Genomic DNA, 23,040 nt, shown 5'->3' with positions numbered 1-23,040 from the left:
AACGATATTTCAAGAAATCAAATACGACACTTCAATTAACTAAAGGATTTGATAACTGCACAATAAATCCATTTTATATTGAAATTCGGCTCAGCAAGTTTCTAAAATCTCTTGTTGTATGTTTTTCGCGGTTCTTAATGTGGTAAAAATATAACAAAAAAATAAAATTTTGTCAGTTTCCATTGATTTTCATATTTATTAGATTAAATCATTTATTAGCCCAGTTGTATAATTATCAGCTAATTGTTCAGTAAAAAATACATTGGTTTTTAAGCAGAAAATCATTGACTTTTGATTTTTCTCTATATTTCTATTCATGACATATGACATTAGAACCCAACAACTTTTATTACTTAAATTGAATCTTTAAATAAGCCGAAGTTTAGCTTACATAGAGAAAATTCATTATTTCAACCGCGATGGTCACGGTCTTCTTTCAAAAATGCAATTTTTCTTTTTTACCATTTTTTTGCTCAATTTTCAGAAAATAGCAAAACTATAATTATTTTTTGTTTTTTTATATAGATAGTGAATATGTAGACAACTCCAAAATGGTATAATTTATGGAAATCGGTTCAGTAATTTTGATGAGACGGCCAAAATAGTAACCCGGTCTATATGGGCCTAACCTAGAGTTGCCATCCGTCCCGCAAATGCGGGACATGTCCCGCTTTTTCGTTGAATGTCCCGCTGTCCCGCTTTTTCCTCAAAATGTCCTGCTTTTTATTTATGGAAAACTTTTACGAAGTTCCCTGACTTACACCGGAAAAAAACAAACTATATCGTCAATTTCAATTCATTAGTTAAACACGAAATTCTTTCTAATACGTTTTTTTCCCAAAATAAGCAACGCAACACAACACAAATACATTTTCGAATACATCTTCACTCTCAAAATAAGCATCAGTTCTGCAAAGTTTACATAAGACAATACTAAAAAACCCTAAATTTACTGTAAGATTCTGATTCAGTTTAGCCTTTCGTTCATCCAATACAAATAAATTTGGAATGAAGAAAATATTGTTGAGGTTGATTCCAAATGATTATAAACCTTAATTTTTCGACAAAATTTTAGTTGAACTGTCTTTTATCATACAACACCTTTCTCGACTCAATTGTCCAAAGTATATAATGATGGAAGTTTTTCTTGATTTTTCAAATTTTTAAACAAATTGGAAAAAATATATTTGTTATTGCACACGGGTTTTTTACGGGATATCAAAGCCGCCGTAGAACATGTAGGATTCGAAATATTTCACTCGAATAACGTGTTAATTTGCGAAAACTGTGGAGGGTAACCTTGTTTATGAAAGAAAACCGTGTAAATTGATGTTATATAAGAAAAACTGAGCAAAAGCAATATGCATTAAAAAATTAGAAATTGTACTTTCTATGAATAACATTGGCTGATGGTATACGTATAAGTTTGACAATACAATTAAGCATTTTTTAAAGAGTTACTTGAATGTCCCGCTTTTTTCGACTGTGTCCCGCTTTTTTGTCGTTAAATGTCCCGCTTTTTTCTGAAAGTGTCTGGCAAGCCCTAACCGGATAGTTGTCCTTTTTTTTTAACCGCAAAGAAAAATTAAATATAGTGGAGAATTTTCAGGAAATTTTGAAGAAAATTTTAATAAAAATGAATCTATTCATAATATTATGAATCTATCAATTGAATCTATATAAATTATTTAAAACTATATAAAAACGATTCACAGTCTTCAACACAATTGCTTAATTAATAAAAAAAAAATTCAAAAAGTCAGAAACGATCTTCAGTAGTAATGGCATTTTCCTCTAATACATTTTCTTTAAATTGTTAATTTTTTCCAACCATTTTATCTCTGAACTTAAATAAGCTTCAAAAAATCTGAATGTTCGATTAAATTAATAGTAAATTAATTCCAAATCTCTTGATGTTAGTCACAAATGTTGGTTGATTTCTCAGCTATCGAAATTTTGTTTAATTCAAAATTGATTAATTTAAAAGTTTCCCTCAGCAATTTAACCAAACGTGACAAAACATTCGAAATCAGAACTACATTTTTAAATCAGAATTTTTTAAAGTATTTTAAAACTGTAAATTCAACGAGTTCGGAATGTCGACAACTAGTCTGGCCAAAATAGATAAAGGAAGATCAACAGTAGCCTTGAAACAGTGGCTACAGAGACTCTGCCATCCTTAATATTAAATTTTCTAATCATGTTAAGTCGCTGCGACTATTACGGTACTCTTTCCTATACTAACAATAATAAATACTTCAATCAAAATGTAATTAGACACACTCGGCACAGAATACTTAATAAGTAAAAGGCCTAAAATAAGCGTTTATATTATTAACACAACATTCTTGTTCCATAACAAGGAGTGAACATGAAAAAACAACAAAAACTTCCACAGAACACTAAAACTGTCGAATACTTATGTCCAGCAGTGTAGGTACGTTAGAAAATCACATTGAGGCTAAAAATATCATCCAAAAGATATCACTACATTTTAATATCCAGTACAAAATGCTGAAGCCAAACAAAAAAGTTTTGTGTTTTGTGTAAAGTGTTTTGTGTAAAGTTAATAGAAATCGGTTCAGTAGTTTCCAGATACAAGGCTCAAGATCTGGCGTTCCCACTATTTTTGTTTTCGGAGGTTTGGTGTAACAAATACAGACGTTGGTATAACAGTTTTGATTGTTGTTCGACAGAAGTTTTTTTGTGATTGATTTAACCACACAAAGTTTGACATTCGGCGAGTTTTGATAAACAAGCTGCTTGTCTCCAACAGCACCAGAAGAAGAATATCACTCAACTGCAGTTTTCGGTGAGCGGCTTTTACCAGAGACCAGTCCTCTCATTCATTTACGATCAACCCAAACAAATATTCATCATTCCTCTGCTTTAGGCTGCCTCAAGTTTTCGCGCCAAACCGCTAACTGCGCAGAAAAACCCCCCAGTTAGGCAGTCACTTAACCTACCAACAACTCTGAACTCCCGGTCGAATCGGCGCTGACATTTTAACAATTGCAAAACAGTTTGGCGGCGACGAGTTTTGCTTATTCGTGCAAAAGTCCGGATAACGAAGACCCAGCGTGTTGCAAACTGTCATTTTGAAATCGCTTTCCCCCCCGACTTGCTCCATTCTTTCGCCACTGAAACGTTCTTGAGTACTAGTTCTTTGGGGTGTAAATCCCACGTTTGGGTCACGGTTTCGGTCGGGATTCGGAACCCGGGGTTTTTTCTTCACCGTTTGAGGGACTCTCCTGGACGCCCGAGCAGCAGTAATCCCGGATTTGTGGCCAAAAGACGACCCCAAACCGAGCGGTGGATACCGGGCGGCCAGATCGGGCACCGGGTAGTAGACAAATTGTTGAATTTTCTTGGCCGCGGCCGGTTGCTTGAGTTTACTTTCGTCGAACAGAGCTAGACCTGCAGCTATACTTACCTACTACTCTTGTAGAAAAAAAGTACATTCATATCTGCTGCGCGCCAAGTTTGTTCGATCCGCAAGCCAAAGATTGTTTTCGGTGATTCGTTACGTTTTCATGCATTTGGACTCGCGTTTTGATGCTCTCTGGGTATTTTGGACACCGTCAGGTCTACAAAATGTCTACGCTGGTACTGTACAATGGAGTCTACTAGGTTTGAGCATTGAGCGTGACGGCCATCTTTGTAATCGAAGATGTGGAACATCGATGGCTACCTTTGAAGTGAATTGAGTGAATTTTAATTTTAGATCCATACGGTCAAGGTGCAAATTGATTCTGTACCTATATATTTTTAAAATTTCAGTCAGAATTAGTCCATAATATGAGGATTCGCTGCTATAAACCAAAAATATGTTCATATTGATTGGTAGGAATAGACTTCGCAAAAAGAGAATGGGACTCAACTATGTAAGATATAACTTATGTGTTGTTGTTTTTTGACAATAATAAAAATAGTTCTGGTCGTTTTAGAACTAAAACGTATTTTTGTTTGCAAAGATGTGGGTTTAGCGAATTTGAAAAATTATGAAACCCAAGTACATACATAACAAAGGCATTTATATAAGTGACTTGAAGTAAACAAAAAAAAGTTGAGATAGAAATGCTTCCATATGCGTTTTTTTTACTGATACAATTTTAACGAAGTACAGACAAATAAAAAAGTTTCACATATATTAATAACATTCATAAAAGTTGTGAAATAAAGTGAACTGAAAATGCAACAATCCAAATACTTGAATATCTATAGTAACAATATTCAGAGGTATTGGTTAAGTGTAATTTCAAAATCATTTCTAAAACTGTTTTCACCATTTCTAGCTCTGCCTATCTGTTGACCATTCTTTAATGCAGTGTTGTTTTTTTTGGTTAAATTTCAACTGAAAGCGTGTCCGATGACACATGGATCGGGTTAGGCTACTACCGCAAACCAACTTAAAAAATGGAAAGTGAAAATTTGTCCCCAAAGTTAACAGGAGAGATGAAACGACGATGAGATTACTACAGGTTTATAGTCACCGAATGCCCAAAAGCCCCCCGTGGAACAACGTCAACGTCTTGTGGTGACAAACGCCGCGGAATCACAAAAAAAAAGAAAAAATAAAAGCTAAGAGAGCGAGCTCCCCGACTAAATTGCTACAGCCAAGTTGCTTTAGGTTTGTGTCACCAACTCACCAGCAAATAGGCAAATACCAAAGACGACGTTGGGAGAACTCAAGACGTTTGTTTAGACACTTAGACACTAAGGTTTTGATGTGAATGTGAAGAGAACATAACAAGGGCATCTATTACAGGAATATTTTTTCTGATATAAAAGGGTGATTTTCTAATCGTTGCAAAGCTAAGTATGTACATGATTTTCGTTTTACTGTTGATTATTAGCAATTTGAGCTATAAATTACGCTAGAACGTTTTTGTCGATCGCATTCCTACAGGAGTGCCGCAGTAGACTGAGTCGATTAGGGGTCATTTTTGAATTTCTCAAACCCTGGGGTCTAATAAGCTAGCTTTGGTTCAAAACTCATCCATGATTTATTGCTAAATTGTTAAGTAACGTTTACATGAGTAAATTTGAAGTTTGAGGTTTGTAGGGGAAAATTGAATATTTTGTACTGAAAAATCAACATTATTTTTGTTTCTTCTGTGGATCCGAGCTTATGGTTTTGATGCCAATTTATAAATTATTCAAAGCAAATTTTCCACTAACAATTTTGTTGCAGACCTTAACTTTGTATCTTATTAGGCAAAAAAGTTATCAGCTGTTTAGCAGGGGTATGTCTTTTGGAATCGATAAACAATAAATTCAATTGATATCACTGTTGGGTGCCTAGCGAGGTATTGCATGACTAGTATTCATGTAATGATTTGCGAGGCAAAAGCAGTGATGTCAATTGTATTTATTATTTATCAATGCCAAAAGACATACCCTTGTTAAACAGCTAATAACTTTTTTGCCTAATTAGATACAAAGTTAAGATCTTCAACAAAGCTGTTCAGCAGAAAATTTCCTCTAGAGAATTTATAAATTGCCACAGAAACCAAAAGCAGGCTCGGCTCCACAGAAGAAACAAAACCGATGATGATTTTTCAGTGCAAAATATTCAATTTTCCCATACAAACCTAAAAGTTTAAATTTACTCATGTAAACGTTACTTTAAAATTCTGCAAAAAATCATGGATGAGTCTTGAACCAAGGTTTGAGATATTCAAAAATGACCCAAATCGACTCAGTCTAGTGCCGCAGTCCGTCGCGTAGAAGATAGCCTTTAAGTCTTCTTAGCCAACGGTCATGAGATCGAATCCCGGTGACGGCATACATAGAACACTTTCTGTGGGTTGGTGGTTTTAGTATTTTTCAAGATGCTAGCCATCATTTCCTCGGAAGTTGTACGTGAGCTAGACCGCTGCAAGCTCTATATGGAAATTTTAAATTCTTAAATTTTTACACCTCCCATAACTTTTTTCGGTTGTTTCATTGCTAGAAACAGCAACAAAAATTTTGGTAGTCATCCAACCAGTCCTGAATTAGTGCAAAAAGTTTTAATGTGGTATGGGAAAACAACATTTATCATTCAAAAATCGCCAGAGATGTACTGAAAGTTCCAAAACATATAACTTTGGATGAAAAAATTCCTTGATTCTTGCAGTACAGTTCCTGTGAACAAAGCACTAACCGAACTTGTATTTACTCCAGTAAAGATATAAGATTTTTTACAAATTATTTTTAAATTTTTTTCTTCTTCATTTCAGTGTTAAGCCGTCAATTATTTGAAAGCTGTGTAACCGTAGAATGAGAATAAAAAATCTAAAAAAACTGCTTTGCATAGACAGAGAATTTATTGATTTGTGTAAACTTTGCAAAAACATCTAATGAAATGATTATAAGCTCAAGCAAGCCATTTTTAAATACTTTTCAATAAATTTAATTTCTTTATTTTTAAATGGTTCTAACTTTTTTCAGGAAGTGCTAAACTGGTTGTCATGTTTGCAAAAAATGAAGCTTAAAAATATTCAAAACCAAACATTTTAATTTCATTTACTTCATTTCAAGCTTATTTAAATTTTCTGGATAATTTAATGTGAAAAAATTTCTTCCTTACAAATTTCCATACAAAATTGAAACGCGTTGGGCTTAATCAGGAATGAACCAAATCATCTCAAACTTTACACTGATGCTGGTGACCCAAAAGGCATCGAAAAAATATATGGGAGTAAAAAGTCTTTGTTTTGCAGCGATCTTATGTACACTTAGAGTAGGGTTGCCATCCGTCCCGCAAAAGCGGGACATGGTCCTCTTTTTTAGAGAATGTCCCGCCGTCCCGCTTTTTTCTCAAAATGTCCCGCTTTTCTCTGAGAACATTTTCGTGGTAGACTCGTTCTAGCGTTGATAATATTTTTCTATTGAGGACAGTGTTCATTGGGTTGCTTCCAAATGATGATGTCTGCAGGTATCTCTCCGGAATCCTAGCAGAATCCCATGAATTTAAAGCTTGAAGAAAGGGTCAAGATCCGAACAAGGTGGAACAGGACTGGTGAGCGAAGGAAAATATTTCCAATCAAACAATAAATGAATGGACGAGTTAAATCAAATAAACTTAATGATCAAAAACGGCTCTTAAAAAATTCAAAAACTTTCTTATAATTTCGGATTTAAAATTACTCTTAACTACAACATTTTTGATTTAGTGTTCGCAGAATAAAAAGATAGAAATTTTCTTGAGAATTCAATTTTAAAACAAATTTCATTCATCCATATTTTATTAGATTATATGAAATATTTTAGTAGCATATTTATGGGAATGGTCATGGAAATTAGGTTTCTAAGAGTTTCAAAAATGTCCCGCTTTTTTCGGTGATGTCCCGCTTTTTTTTCGTGAAATGTCCCGCTTTTTTCTGAAATTATCTGGTAAGCCTAAAGAGTAATCCGTCCTTTAACATAGTGATCCACTTATTTCGTTGGCAATGTTGAATGACATTTCAATTTTTTGAATCAATTGAATGTAATTTTTGAATTTTCACATCTTATCAAGCGTAGAATTTACAAGGTTAGGTAGAGAAAAAATCGATAGGGTGGTAATGGATGAAGGGAACAATGTCATGATCGCCGTAGAAATCATAAGATTCTGGTTAATGATCAAATAGCACAGTAACCGCAGGAAAAAATTAAATTTAAAGTTAAACTAATTAATAATGCATAATTTACAGCAGATAAAATGACATATAAGCTGTAAAATCTCAATTAGCAATAAAAATTCATTAAAATTGATAAGCCCAGTTTAGCATAAAAAACCTGAACAAATACACACGCAAGCAAAAATTCAATTACAGCTTAGTAGATCATCAAGCTGAATCGATAGAATAGAACTTATAATTTATGATATCACCATGATCGATAACTAAACCTTTTCGTAAGAAAGGCAAAAAAGTCATCAGTTCGGTATTTTTTTTATTGAAGTTTGATTAATCCTGATTTTTATATTCATGGTTTCCTGAAAGTAGAAGTAGTAGAAACTGAGCCGGCTGTGTGGGCTGCCAGGTGAGAGAATAAACCACCTAAATTTGCTTGTCGCTCGCTGTTTTCTCGCACGGTGAAAAAAGTATGGTATTTTCAACAATAATCCACTTATATTCAATCATATAGATATCTAATTGCTTCTAGACCAACTATGTGTAATTATATTTTTCTTTAACAAAACATTTAATAGACAATCTGATTGGTTTCGTACATTCAACAATATATATAGTTGTATGATTGATTTTGTGCATTCAACTATAAATACAGTGAGCGAAATAAGAATAGCACCACTATGTGTTTTGCTTGTTAAAATATGAATGTTTGAAAATCACCAAAATTTTCTTCTATAAAGTTTTGAATTGTTTAACGGATAAATCAAGTATAATTTTACTTTTTTTGGACGTTGCAATTGGCGTTGAGGACCAAAACTATGGAAAAAAGGTGCGAAATAAGAATAGAACCACTTGTGTTTTTTCAACAAAAACAAGATTATTTCTAAAAATTTACTGTGTAAAAGTGAATAATAATGCTTCTACGAATTATTTGAATAGTTCATTGCATTTTAAGGAGTTTTCTAGAATAACAAAGATTTTCAAAGGGTTTAAAATTGTGTTTTAAGAGATGCTTTTCTAGAACTAAGGAATTTGATATTTGAGCTGTAATTCTTTACCAAACTACTTACTGTAGAGTTTAGATAAACTTGGTTTTATATTTGCTCTCCGCACTTCCGTGTATGAAGTATAGAGAAACCAAGTATCTCCGCAGCGCAGACGAGTCGACGTTATGTGGCAGTAGTTAACGAATCGTTGAGCAGCTCGGTAGCATGGAACTCAATAACGCGACCGGTGTATGTGAGTTGACTTTTGATCCTTTACCCGCGGATTCTACATTTGGCGCAGTCGGTAGGATAAACCGTCGTAAATTACAAATCGGAGCGCGGAGTTTGCTTTATTTTGTGTATAATGCGTGATAGGAAAAGACGAGATATGCAATTCGAAATTGCGTGTAAATGATTTTTTTTAAATGGCGACTTTCCCCGGAGAGGTGAACTCCTTCGTTCGTTGTATTTGTTCTCACGCGCAATGTTAGGTCGGTCGGAAACCGTTGCACATATACCAATGTCGAAATTAAAGGCCGCGAGAGGAGAGCGAGTCTGACTTCAGTCAGAGCCCAGAGCGCTGATGATGACGATGTCGGTTGAGCTCCGCCCAAGGAATCAATAATAAAAAGAGCGAGTCTGACTTTGGTCAAAGCGCCAAGAAAAGAGCGAGTCTGGCTTCGGCTAAAGCGCCAAAAGAAAAAGCGAGTCTGGCTTCGGCCAAAGCGCAAAGAAAAAGAGCGAGTCTGACTTCGGTCAAAGCGCCGAGAAAAAAGCGAGTCTGGCTTCGGCTAAAGCGCCTGGAGAAAGAGCGAGTCTGACTTCGGTCAAAGCGCCGAGAAAAAAGCGAGTCTAGCTTCGGCTAAAGCGCCTAGGGGAAGAGCGAGTCTGGCTTCAGCCAAAGCGCCAATGATGATGGAACCGGCTGAGGGCCGCTAGAAAAAAGAGCAAATATAACTTCAGCCAAAGCGCAGAGAAGCGCGAGTGTGACTTCGGTCAAAGCGCATGTACATTTAAATTCAGAATCAAGCTGGCATGTTGGGAGCTTGACAGAAATAAAGAAAAGGATTTAAATAACTGCAGCGCGAGAACGGGTCCGTTTGAATGAATCAAACCGTTACTTTAGATTCGAAAGTTTGACTGCAATATGCTGGCTGATACTATAAGAAAAGAAAAGCCATATCATAAAGACGATTGCGAATAAACGCGATTTCGAATACATTGGCTTGGTTTCTACTTTGCTGAATTGAAATGTTAGAGCAACTAGAAGCAATGAATAATCGTTCATCATTGAAAGTGAAAAGGGACTGAAAGAAGATAAGATTCTTATTAAAGGAAAGAAGAATTACTTTTGTAAAATAATCAAATCAAATTTAAAAAATGCCAAGATCGCTTTTCAAGCACCAGATCACATATGCAAATAAGAAAAAGAACTCGAGTACGAGATATGTGTGTTGTGTAATTTTTGGAGGAAAATGCTTCAAAAAGCTTAATGGAATTTTCAAAGAAAGGTGACGAGAAGTAAAACTTATGCAGCAGTGTTCTGGAACAAAATTGTTCTGCCATAACAAATTATAACGAGCCATGTACATTCGAGCATGGCGCACACTGGATTACTTGTAAGTTTGAGAAAGAATTGGCTTGAATCGCATCGTTTTTTTGTTGGGTTCGATGAAAGAATTAATATTATTTGGAATTCCAATCAAAGGAAGTAGTCACGGAAGATGTGGTGATAAGAGGTATCTATAGGATGTTTAATTTAGATTTAAGGATTATCGTTCATCCTTAGAGTCTTTTCAGATTTTGTTTGGAAATGTCTTGATCTGTTGTTCGCTCTGGAAGGTAATAAATCTTCCACAAAATTACGAGCAGCAGTTTGTTCGAGAAAAAATACGGCAACAAAAATAAAATACAATAATAAAAAAAATGAAGTTTCAACAGGAGAAGGATATGATTCCGCTCCTAGTATCGGAATTTGAAATTCGTGCTATGATTTGCATTCGCTGTTTTCCGTACAAGGTAATTTTAAAGCTAGTTCAAAAAGCGTGTAGAAAAAGAAAAGCACATTTAACTCTGAATAAATCGCGATCTTAAAATGTAATGTAATGGAATTGGCAGTCTACTTTAGGTGCGCAATGTATAATTCAGGGGTCCAAGACTTCAAGTTGGAAGTTTGTTTGCAGATGTTTCTACACAGAGTAGTTACCTGTATTACAGTCGATCGACTTGTCCTGATTTTGGAGCAGACAAGGGATTGTAGAGTTTAGATAAACTTGGTTTTATATTTGCTCTCCGCACTTCCGTGTATGAAGTAAAGAGAAACCAAGTATCTCCGCAGCGCAGACGAGTCGACGTTATGTGGCAGTAGTTAACGAATCGTTGAGCAGCTCGGTAGCATGGAACTCAATAACGCGACCGGTGTATGTGAGTTGACTTTTGATCCTTTACCCGCGGATTCTACACTTACTTTCTTCATTAAAATGACGTGAAATGATGAATCAAACATTTTCGGTTTATTTTAAATCAGAAAAAACGGGTTGGTATTCATAAACCTAGATTTTTTTTCATTAAACATAACTTTTTCCAGTTTCAAGTCATAGATGGCAGCACTATCTTGCCGTTAATACCAAATTAAGTCTCAATATTGATTTTTCAGGTTTATTTAGGCCCATATTCATCATTTCGATGTAGTTTTCCAGCACAGTTTTGTTGGAGTTCGAGCTGCAGAAATCTTTTCCGGATTTGCAAAAAAAAAACACCAGTACAAGAATATAACACCGCCAAAATTCCTACACATCTCAACTTTCGATTCAATTTCAAATCATACCAATAATACTGCTTTTTATCTGCTCATCAAACTCCATCGGAAAGTACAAAATTATTCTGATTATCGGTCCAAGAAATTCACTTTCATGAGTTCATGATGAAATTCTTATTTTTTGATATTATGATCTTAGAATTTCCAAGGCGGTCACACGGTACCAAGTACTTATTTCCTGACCAAAATCATCCAGCACACCTGAATTAATCCCAGATATTCGAAAATGGGCATCAATTCGGTTTAATTGCAAGACAGTGCTGCACCCTATGACTTGAAACTAGAGAAATAGCGTTTGACTATTTAAAAACATTAGTATTTTTGAATTTGAAGCCTGTTTTTTTCTTCAAATTCAGCATCAAATCTATGTTTCGTCAATTTGCATCATACTTATGAATGATGATGAAGAAATAAAGCATTTTGATAAAGTATTATAGCTCAAGTATCAAATTCCTAAACGCTAGAGGAGCATCTCTTGAAACCCCCTTTTAAAACCTTTGAAAATCTTTGAAATTCTAGAAAACTCCTTAAAATACAGTAAACTGTTCAAATAATTCTCAGAAGCATTATTATTCACTTTTACATAGTACATTTTTAGAAATAATCTTGTTTTTATTGAAAAAACACAAGTGGTTCTATTCTTATTTCGCACTCTTTTTCCATAGTTTTGGTCCTCAACGCCAATTGCAACGTCCAAAAAAAGTTAACTTATGCTTGATTTATCCGTTAAACAATTCAGAACAATTTATAGAACAAAGTTTTGGTGATTTTCAATCATTCATATTTTAACAAGCAAAACACATAGTGGTTCTATTCTTATTTCGCTCACTGTATAATAGATTCAACTATAATGATGTCATACACTCAACAATAATTATAGTAGATTCAACTATAATTATAAAATTGATTTGATTATAAATATGATTGATTCAACTATAATAATATGATTGATTGAATTATAAATATGACTGTTTCAATTATATTTCTATGATTGATTCAATGCGGTCAACTATAAATATTGTAAATTTAAATTCTGTTTATTTTGGAAGTTTTCATAACTTAAGATGTTTTTTTTTTAAATAATTTTATGGCAACATTTTATGTTCCTTTAATTTATTATTTCAGCATTTTGCATCTATTTCGTTTTATCCGCCACGATGCTAGAAAACTGACCAGAAATCCCGATATCCACGTCCTAGTTCGTCCACTGTTGTTCTTTTTGCATCTTGATGCATAGTTGCCCAGCAAATTATGTGTCTTAACTAATCAGTCCTTGAAGACGTCCTCAGAAGTCCGTGCTTCTGCACCCGGCAAAGATTGACCTTGTGGGGAAAAATTCACTCAATATCATAACATCAATCTATCATACGCTGACTTACCAATACTAGTTTCCTGTAGGATCCGGTCAGGATCACGAGAAGGAACGTCGAGCCCCACGTCGATTTCGCGGGCAACCAGAGTAGGTGTACCTTTCCCAATTCCAGGAACTGTCGGCCTACTCCACGAATACTAGTTGAATCTATCATGTTTACGCTTGAATGAATTATACCACTACAGTTGTATCTATCATATTTATAGATAAATGTTAAAGGTCAACCAGAAATGTATAGTTGAATCAATTATATTTATAGTTGAATGCCTGAAATCAATCAAACAAATGAAGTTGAATCTATCATATTAACAATTGAATCATTACAGTTGGTATATCCAACTGAAAAAGATGCAAACAACTTCGAAAACAAGTGTGAATTGCAAATTATTGCATTATTTGAAATTTATAGTTTACGCCAATATACATTTTTGTGGGTGTTTTAAGAGGATGAATGACCAATGAAATATGACCGTGCAAAGATAAATCGAAGTGTTCTGTGTGCTTTAATTCAAATCAAATATTGAACTTTTACCTAAAAGCTAATATTGGACTGAATATGAAAACTGAAGAATGAATAATTGCAGTTTTGAACACTTTTCTACGCCTTATAGGTAGGTACGATGAAAAATCACATTAAAATAAATAAGATCTTCAAAAGAAACGTTACCTCTACATGTCTTTATTAAGCTCAAAATACTGAAGTCGAATAAAAAATGTTTGTATGACTAAAAAAATCTTGAAACTTCAAATAGTTCACTTGTTCAAAGTTATTAAAAATCATTTCAATAGTTCCGAAGATAAAAGGTTCAAGATATGGCGATCCCACTTTTTTCTGGGTCTGGGCTTCAATGTAACTAAAACACACATTAGTTCTATGAACGTTAAAGACACTTTTACTGGACGGCAAAATCATAATAGACTTAAAGAAATTTGAGATATTGAAAGTTGATTTACTTCGGCTAATTTGTTCCTGAAAAATGGTTTACACATTTTTGTTGAATTTATGCCATTTTCAGCATTAAATGGGTGGCGTGCTAAGGCTATGATCATTTAGAATTTGGGCAGTTACAAACGTGTGTATTTCAAAAACTTTTAATTTGATCGAAAATCTATCTATGAAGAAAATTAAGGTTTTAATATGATCTTGATTTAAAAATATTTAAAAAATAATGTATCGTTGATAACAAGAAATAATCTTACTTTATCATAAAATCTCTTTTTTGATCTTTGCACACTTTTTTCAGTCATGTATTGATCTATTAGTTTTACCACAGAAGCAGAACCTTTGCAAAATCATGATATTTAATACAAATTTACTTGGAAAAACCAACTGGAATCTGGTTGGAACCTTTCCATGAGCAGGCATCTCGAAAAATTTGACCTCTTAAATTTGGTTTTAACATAAATTTCTTTGTCCATCAGAACACATCTGACACATTGCATAAAAACTGGTTGCACAGATTGCGATCCATGGAACTGCTCACTATTAGTTATTAGCTAGGTTTCTACTAGTCAAGCAACACTTTTTCCTGCTGGAGACGGATTTTTAGAATAGTTTAGGGGTCTCAATTCGGTTATTCGCAATAATCGTAATTTGTTCAGCCATATTTGAGATCAAGGGCTTTACTCCGATGCTTGATTTGAACTTCGTGAAAATCTTAGAGTGGCTTATTATACTTCTTAACCATTTGGGTAAAAAAAATCAGAAAAAAATCAACAGTTCATGAGGTTTCAAGTCTACATTGAAGAATTTCCGATGTGATTGTGCAAAATTATTTTACCATTTCTTTTTGCATTGTAAATATCACACGTTAACTTTAAAATCTAAAAAAATAGGCAAGATAGTCCTTTTCATAACGAACACAACGCCATCAAATTTTGTATATCTGAACTTTTGGAATGTAGCTAACACCGAAATGAAGTGCCCGGATACTAAATGATCCTAGCCTTATATCGAGCGCTCATGAGGCGTTGTATGAACCTACCTCACAAACACTGAAGCTTGACTGATTTCCAAATAAATCGCTTTAAACTTAAATAATTTCTTTCAAAATTTTCTGAATCATCATCATTCAACACTAATTTCACTTAACATTTTATTTTTTCTTTCCTATCATAGGTGAGCTCAATCCACTCACTCCCTTACCGGCACCCAAACATGTTTAAAAGGAGACGACTATGTCTCATGAGACATTAGCCATGTAGCCGGTCTCCATCAGCTCAGTTCAGACTCACCTTCTGACTAAAACCATTGCCAGGAAAGCATCCACCGAAGGTAGTGCGAATGATTAGAAATCTAAGCATTAGACGTTCGTTAGGTGCCTCCTCTTCCATTTTCTCGTGTTTTTTCCCACATTCTGTTAGTTGCTCCAACTAAAACGAACGACTATAGGCAGACCACCACTATATGAAGCTCAGCAAAAAAACTCAGTCGCTCAAAGTTGCTCCTAAGCAGTAGGAAAGCAAAACCCCAACAAATCTCTTCTCACACACGTGCTCTCCTTCTACCGGTTCTAGTGCCATAAGCGGATTATCGAGTCCCCCTACGTTTGGGGCCAAACGAACTGAGCGAATGAAAAAAAACTACCACCAAATTGTTCCTATATTGGGGATTATGCTCCTCCGACGGCAGATTTCGGCAAATTTCCCCCCACCGGATTCCGAATCGATCCCGAGAATCTCTAGAAAATCCCCAACGGCTTAAAGCTGATTGAATCGAACTTAATCAACTGACATCCGGGTAGCATGCCTGGGAAGGGCATTAGCAGTTGCTTTTTAGCTGAATAACTGTGTAGGTTTTCGTTTGCTTCTCGTCCAAGAGCAAAGCTAGAGCTCCTGTGCTAGAGCCGGCCGGATGGATTAGAGAGGAGTAACCCACAATCGGAATCTAACACCGATAACGTCAGGGCTCTATATGTGGAACGATTTTCTGTCGGGGAACAGAGCTGCATAATTGGGGAAAGAGATAAAGTTTGGATAAATGAGTTATCTATTTCGAATAAATTAAATTAGTTATAGCTGTAATTAATATGATAAAAATACTTCAAAGATGAAATTTTTTCAGAAAAAAGGAAACTTAAATACGTGAATTTTAACAGAACAATTGAAGTTTTGTCCCTTTAATGGTTCCTTTTTTATAGGAATTTAACCCATTAAGGTAATTCTTCCTCGTTTAATGAATGACGTTTTTTGAATGGGTATAACAATCACCGAAGCAATAAAATATCACTATTTTAATTTGAACAACTTAACAAAACAGGTATTAGATCCCCAGACAACCATTTGGTGGGTATATCAAATTTTGGCCATATAGGTACATCAGCACACATATTCTTGATTTGGATTGTGTTGTCGTATTAAAATCATGCAATGTATTTAAATACGAATATGCATGGGACGCACATAATAGGTGCGAACGGTGCGTATGAAAATGAGTTTAAATATCATTCATACGAGATAATCTGTAAAATAATATACGACTTCTGGTTGACTGGGTCATAGCTATATGTTGACCCCTGTAAAATCATAACATACTGATGAAAGTTTAAAAAAATGAAATCTTTCATTTATTTTAATACGGATTTGCAAATTTCTTCGAAACAAAGTTCGATAGAAGCAGGAAATTGATTGATGGATTGATAAAAACGGTTTAGATTAAATTTCTTTTTCTGTAGAAACAACAGCAAATTTTCAAAAAAATCGTTTTTAGAAAAAAATATTTATATCCGTTCTTTGCTATTTTTTGGTTTTGCACATCTTCTTAAATAACTCTACTAATTCATATATCCACAAAAATTGTGCTACAGATTAAAAAAAATATCCACACGTATCCACGTACTTCAGGAAAAAGCTATTTTAGAAAGAAATCGAAAGAGTAGATTATAATAATAAATTTCCAGTAAAATAAGCCGATTAAATAATAATTGAACCGAAGTTCATCCCTAGTTTAAATCGGTTTTTCACATAGAGACACACGGTTTTTTCACATTCAGAGACTTCAAAGAAAACTCAGTCTCTACAGTTTTTCGTTTATCAAAATAATTCATAAAAAAATATCTTAACACTGGTAAGGAACACTTTAAAAAAATATTTTTGGAAAGCTTTAAATCCTGAAGATTTTTTTTGTTTTGAAAATCTTCGTTAATCCTAAAACTTTTAAAAAGAACAAATCAGACTTCAACGTTAATATTAAAAAAATTCAATTAAGAATCAAAATAAAAACTTTTCTTTCTAATCAGCAAAAAAGGTAACTTCTGCTAGTTTGACAAGTTAACCATAATTCCGATTTTCTTACCGTGTTTCAATATCAATATCAAATTTTAATATCAGATTCTCTAACTCTTTTCTGTTTAATGAAACTTATTATTTTCCGTGAAAAACATACAATCTTCTTCTTCTTCTTCTTACATCAACATGGCCAAAACATGTAGGCATCCTGGAAAATGGAAGACTTGCATCTATCATTTTTCTTTTCAGCGTATTACCTGTTACATATTCCTATGCATTGCAGATATTACTACGCCAGGCCAACCATGTGATGAAAACCGCGAAAGATACAGGATACAGGGGTGGAATGAAGAGTGGAGATCTCTACCAAACGCTTCATGTAATATTTTGAATATGTTAAGACCTAAATATGAATTTATGTCATTTGGGAAAGTATATATGAAATATTGATACATTAAATGCTGTTAAGGAATAAGGAAAATACGATACTTACCAACATTATACTCACCGCAATAATAATAACAATTAGAATATAGAATATAGCATTTGGGTTTCTGTAGATCAGCTATTCTCACATTATAAAAATAGTTAGTTTCAAGCATGGATTATGGATGGAAATCAGAAAAATGGAGGCTTATCAGGTTATCAGGATGAACCTCAAAAAATCAGGCACATTGGCAACCCTGCTTGCAAGTTTTGATCGCCCTTATTCTGGTTTACGAAATATCTGTCGTTCGTTCGAACAGATACTTTCGATCGAATTCAAAAATGGTAATCTTGTTTTCGTTGAACGCGATACATTCGTTTTTCTACCAGATCTCTTCATCTCTGTTGCATCTCTAGTCGTCCTACCATTCTTCTTTATCTTCTGCTTGACAATTGCCCAGCACGGTTTTCTTAAAAAGAGGTCATCTTTATCAAATTTAATGGTGTGTGGTCCCTTTGTCAGCAGCTGTCTTGCAAATAAATAAAAAGCAAGGGTATGCAATATGCAATAGACGTTCAATCGGCTTCCCCACAACCTCCTAATAGACAAACTGGATAAAATGGGTTTCCCAACTTGGCTTGTAAAATGGCTCGAGTCATATCTTCGAGGCAGAATTGTGGCTTTATAAAATTTTTGGCCTGGAAGCTGCGCAAAATCCATCTTCACGTAAATCAAAGCAATCGAAAGATTCCTTTTAATTCAACCACGGTAAATGAAAAGTTCATATACCAGAATTTCGATAGCAACTTACTACCTTCTTCAGTGAACGTTTTCGATTGATGAATGTGTATCGTTTCCCTCCCTTATATTGTCCGGGTTAGGTAAGCTACTACTAGGTAGCAGAAACCTCCGAATGCCCGGCAGTTGTGCCGTTGTCTGTTTTTTGGGTCTACCTACCCTATTCTGGGTGTTTTCTGGTAGTGCTAAATTATTTTCTACCCGTTTTTGGGCATTGTCAGGTAAGTTATTGTATTTCTTTTTACCTAAGAATTTAAACAACCAAGTGTGCCCTGGTCCGGTGTCTCCGTTTAAGAGATGAACTGATTTTTCATTGAAGATTTCAATGCTTTCAGCAACATCCAATTTAAGCGAATTACTATTCAAAGACCGGATCAGCGAGACATTTCCTCGATCGATAGAGTGACCAGATTCACACATGTGTAAAGCTACTGCAGATCTAGGATTCTGTGAAGGGAGAATTTTCTTCTTTGAGTCAGATCTAGCTATAGCCATGTGTTCCTCGAATCTATCAATCAACTTCCTTTTGGTTTGTCCAGTGTACACCTTATCACAGTCGGAACAGCTGATTTTGTACACACCAGATCTATGAATCTTCACGTACGTTTCGTCATCCATGAGGAGAGTGTCCAAAATGCCCGATTTTTGAAAAAGTTATGTGCTGCAGGCTCAAATTGATTCTAGGCCTAGTACAAGATCTCATGCCAAATTTGGGCCAGATCAGATAGCAGGAAGGGGTCCTCAACGAGCCTGAAGTATGTATAGGATTTTGAGACATTTTGTTCGGGAGAAACATAAAAAAACAGTTCTCATGGATAACTTTGGTTTCCTTCGGCCGATTTCTTTTGAAAATGAGTTTTCTTAAAGCCCAAATTATGACAAGTATTTTTTTCGGAGACTGCAAATCGATTCGAGTCAAAATAATTAAGTTATTAGGCTTCAAAAATGGGCAAACTTTTTTAATGGTGGTTTTCATCATTGTTAATGAGACGGGGCGTTCGAACATTTCGACTCAGCATTAACCATGATGAATACCACCCTTAAAAAAGTTAGCCCTATTTGACCATTTTCAACGATTTCGGGATTTTTGACCCGATCACTTCCGGTTTTTGACGTGGGTGTCCAGAAATTAATTTTCATTTCGCGACTTCCATCACGTGTAACATTCCGACAGATCCGACAACCAGGAGCGCTGTGGTAGGGAACATGCCCTATTATGCGCCACCTAAGCGAATCGCTGATTTTCTATGTATTCCACGTACAAATTGTGTTAAAAATAGAAGCAATCTTTGAAGAAAATTGTTTTCTACAAATGCCTATGATTTTTTATTACTCAATTTGCTATAGTTGCTTCAAAAACATGATTTTTAAAAACCTTATTCAAAGCCACAGAACAAAACTGTGTTGCAAATACGCGCCGCCGTGTATTCAATACGCGCCTAGCAGCCGAACACACCCGAAAGCAGCCGAAGACCGAAAACACACCAATACTTACAGACACTTTGAATGAAAATAAAATCAAAATGGACTAATCAAAATTTGAAAAAAAAAATAAAAGTAGATTTTTTGGGCTGAATTAACGCTCAAAATAAGGTTTTAGACTTTTTGTTTATTTTCAATAAAAATTGGCCGTTTTGAAAAATTAATGCAATTTTCAGCCTACTACGATTGGCGCGTTATAACGAGCGCATGGGCCGTGATAAAACATACCCATAAAAAGCATACCTTTGCGAGTTCGGTATAATTTTTTAGCATTAAATCGTAGTTTAGATTCTCCTCTATCGATGTGTCAGAAAATATTGTCTTATTCGTTTTTCTCTGCTTGGTGACACCTTATTGAAAGTGTTTTAAAATTTAGATCGAAATGAAGAAAAACCTAAATTGTGAAACTATCACGACACAGGAGCATTTTAAGGAAAAATTCATACTTGCCATGACCAATCACAGCATTTAAAACAAATTGGTAATATTTAGCAGGCTTATAATGCTTCAGATTCTTCAAAACAAGGGTGGCGCGTATTAGCCACATGGGGCGTTATATGAACTTTTCCCCTATAATAAACAGAGCGTCCAGATTTAAAATGATGCAACTCTAGCTGTATCAATTTCGTAGTGGCTGTCTCGTGCCGAACAAAAATTTTTATATGTGATGATAAAGCTTCTAATCAGGCCCGTGCGAAGAACCTGTTCATAGGGGGCGGAGGGGAGGGGGGGGGGGGGTTCGAAATTCAAATTTAGATGGAAATAATAACATTACCAAAAATACACAAAAAAAAAAGGAAATTTATTTCTCAAATTATTTTCTCGCTGATGATCATCATACAAACTCGAAAAAATTAAAAACTCTATAGATACGATTCATACTAAAGCAGAATCAACGCTATTTCTTATCAGTTATTGATAAATTATTCTAAATGATGATTGTTATTCTGAATTACCGATCATAAGTCAATATTTTCGATATACAAAAAACTAATACGATTAAAGTTTCGAATAGAAACAGAATTTAAAACTTTGGGCATAATAATCAGTGCAATGAAATAAAATACATAAAATAAAACACTTTAAAAAAATTAAATCAAAATAAAAATAAATAAATTTTAGTTCAGGTATGTAACTAGCAATGCTTAAAAGTTGTAAAAAAAATGATAATGATTGTTAATTATTAATTGTATTAATTTACATTTTTTTCTTCATTTGGAATTGAAGGGTTGATTAAAAATACCTCTATTTTATCATAAATTTGAAACAATATTTTGATCACGATTTGAAATGTGAATTAAGTATAAAAAATCCATTTTGATTTTAAGAGAATTTATTAAAAACGTATACATGACTGAATTGAATTTGATAAAAAAGAAAATATTCAATTCCAAATTTTAAGTGATCAAAGTCAGAGAGAAAATTCTGTTTTCGTATGTCAATTCATCCAGTTATCAGAATAAAAGGCTACAAAAGTTTGATTTTTTTCATTTCGTTATCAAAGATTCAAAAAGATGAATCAACAATACAATAACTAAAAATGAAAATAAGTGATACCTACGTTTATAAACTTCCAACATCAATTGAAATAATGAGTCCTGCAAAGTATAAAAGGTAGAAACTAAGTTTTCGTTATTAAAAATCTAGATTTATAGGCTAGAAGCTGTTTGCAGAAAACACAAATTCAGAGTTGAAAAACGAAGGCAAACTCAATCAAAATATTTCAGAAAATTTCATAAGTTTGTAAACGTAAATTTAATTTATCGGTCTTATCGGTTAAAGTTATGTTGTTTTAGTAAGAACATATCAAGAATATGAAAATTAAAATTCGTTTCATGAGGAACAAATGGATGACATGTGATGAAAATGATTCGTATTAAATTCTACTTGCTCATTTTCGATATCTAGGGGAGATAAGGGCATAACGAGGCACCCCTTTTTTCCACGAAAGTACGCATTTTCTTAAACAAATTTTCATTAGGATTTGTTTCGTACTACCTATAGTATTAATTTTTCACCAAAAAAAGAAACATCCTTTTCATCTTTACAGCAATATTGAATAATAACCAGCAAGGTTCTCAATGATGAAAATATTATTATTTTTGAGCACCACTAAATAAGCTCTAATGATCTTTGAATCATCTTGATCTGAAATGTACGCACTGCAACATGAGTTACACATTGTTTCTCAATTTTCACCATCTTAATTTTTTCGATTTTTCACATTAATCCATTTTGAAACGTGTTTTTACTTAAATTTGTTGACCTGGGGCGAACAGAGCACTATTAATCAGGGCAAGATGAGGGTTTTCTGCCGTATATTCTAGCAGCGAATTCAACTCGATGAAGTCAACTGAATAATAGAGCTACAGCTTGACTTGTTTCATATGTTGATTTGGCCTATTGGTAAGGTGTCGGAGAGGTAATTAGTAGACTCGAGTTCGATTCCTGTTCGAGGAGATTTTTTTTCACATATCATTCATGATTGATTTTTTTTATTGTTACATTTAACGGCTAGTAGCATCATCCGCCAAACAAATCACCAGAAACATAATGTATGAGCAAACAAGTCTAGCTGTTGACTTCATCGAGTCGAATTCGCTGCTCGATTCCCCGGCAGAAAACGCTCATCGTGCCTCGATTAATGGTGCTTATACTGTCCCAGGGGGGTTCTCATTCTGCTCCTACGACTGGTTTTCAGCCTTCGGAAAAACATTTTAAAATGCATTTTTAAACGTTTTTACCTACTTTTTCAAGTTTCATCCAATTAGGCAATAGACTATTTGCTTGTCTGAACACGAAACAATGATGTAATTCACATATTATAGCTGTTCTCTATGGTTAAATAAGCGTTTTCCATAAGGTGGCAATTATGCCCTTATATCCCCTATTCTATTTCTTTCTAACTTTCTATTTCGCCTGTAATTTTCATAATCTTGAAATGTGCTTACTAAAAGATTTTCACTAATAAGATCGATTAAATAAATTAAAAAAATCAACATGGTGTAAGATTTAAAATGATTCAGTTTTGAGTTAAATCAACCATTCATAACTTATTAACAAACAAATCTTCATAAAATAAACTGATTCTTATGATGATGATGATGATGCATGATCGAAAAAAGAATTTAAAATTCTACAGTTTTTTCAAATTTTGGAAATAGAAGTATTACTTACACTACTGAAGAAAGCTAACGAAGATTTTATATTTTAAAAATTTGTTGAAATCTGCAAAACGATCCGATTTTTCCTTTTTAAAATATCTTTAATTCAATAAAGGTAATAAACTATATCAAAATCTATAATTTCCCAGAATTTGGAACAGTAAA

This window comes from Uranotaenia lowii, chromosome 2 (genome assembly GCF_029784155.1).
Source record: "Uranotaenia lowii strain MFRU-FL chromosome 2, ASM2978415v1, whole genome shotgun sequence".
Lineage (NCBI taxonomy): Eukaryota > Metazoa > Arthropoda > Insecta > Diptera > Culicidae > Uranotaenia > Uranotaenia lowii.
This window is presented reverse-complemented; position numbering follows the sequence as displayed.